The sequence below is a fragment of the Benincasa hispida genome, chromosome 3, assembly GCF_027475165.1.
Source record: "Benincasa hispida cultivar pf3 chromosome 3, pf3_genome.v1.1, whole genome shotgun sequence".
Taxonomy (NCBI): Eukaryota; Viridiplantae; Streptophyta; class Magnoliopsida; order Cucurbitales; family Cucurbitaceae; genus Benincasa; species Benincasa hispida.
Genome location: NC_143480.1, coordinates 56,790,431 through 56,791,780, shown reverse-complemented (window position 1 = coordinate 56,791,780; position 1,350 = coordinate 56,790,431). Strand labels below are relative to the sequence as shown.

General features: G+C 31.6%; 1 long non-coding RNA gene across 1 annotated transcript; it reads left to right on the top strand.

Annotated features, from left to right (window-relative positions):
• The first annotated feature begins 373 nt into the window (after positions 1-373).
• Positions 374-903, top strand: LOC150037395 (uncharacterized). The gene is made up of 2 exons (XR_016528657.1): positions 374-463; positions 543-903. It is a non-coding gene; the product is annotated as an uncharacterized LOC150037395 (long non-coding RNA).
• Positions 904-1,350: the final 447 nt, after the last annotated feature.

Here is a 1,350-nt window from a genome sequence, read left to right as displayed (position 1 = left end):
AGTTATTATCATAGGTGGCAGAGTAAATGGATCTAAGAGGGCTTTATGAGCTTTCTGTTTTCCAAGAATTGCCTTAATTTTGGCTTTTCACAAGCCGAAGTCACCCTTCCCATTAAACTTCTCTATTTTGAATCGTGCAACAACCATTGCTAATCTGAAAACTAGACTTAGAACACCAAGAAGTGTTTTCTTGAAAACCTTGATGCTTCAAGAAAGATTAACTTGATTGTCTTCAACCTCTGATACAAATTTTTTTGGGCCTATTTCTCTATTTCTATAGGCCCACGAACTGAATCTTGAAGGAAAAGCCCAAGTACGATGTTTAGCTGAAGTCTTTTGTTAGGTGAAAAGCTTGGTTCTACATGAGCCACATAGAAAACCTAATTTCCACATACGTGTAGGGCTAAAATTCTCTCTTCAGCTGATCAGATTATTGTACTTGGGAAAAGAAATTTATTTTTAGGTAAAACTTTCTTTTCTCTCTCGATTTTCTCTCAATTAGTTATAGAGTTCTTCTTTAATAATGAGGATTGTTTTTTTAGAGACGAAGAACAACATGCACAGTTCAAAAGATGAAAGGAAGAAGATAAAGAACACACACAAGTACGTGGTTTAGAAAGGATGCGTACATCCACGGGAAGAACTTCTTTTCTTTCTTGAGATTGCCTTTGTACAATAGTTTTTCTTTTATAAGAAATGTGTGATTATTTCTATCTGATGTATGTAATAGATCTGATCTTTAGGTATTTATAGTACATACCTTTTATTAGTTTTTGTCAGTTACAGTAAGAAAAGAAATGTTGTTAAGTAAAACTCTAAACTAGCTATTTCATGTATTGGAGTAATCTTTACAATATGTTTTTATCAGAGAATAAAATTTGTGCTCAATGTCATTTTCTCTAAGTACTTAACAAGAACTTGATTAATGAGAAATATTTTTATGAACGAAGAAGTAGATGTTTGACGAATTTCAATTTTTTGTTCCATTTCAATTAAGGTGGGTGTTTGATCTTAGGTATTTCTGTGAATGGCTAAATCAGTTTGTGTTTGTATGTTTATCTTCATCATTCTAGAATCAATTATTATTATTTCTATTTTCAAGTTCAAGCTATGATCTCTCTAGAATTGTTATGTTCATCTTGAGTGCTTGTTAATTCTTAAAAAAGATAAAAGTCTGATTAAGTTATTCTTTAAATATTCAATGCAAAAGTAGGAAGACGCTTAAGTTTAAGTTGGATTTGATTAAGCCAACTAGAAAAAAGCTCGGTATGGTGAAACTGACAATGGAGCTTCATGAAGTATTCATGCTCAAAAAGAGAATTATTTAGGGTAAACAAGTAATTTTAAGGT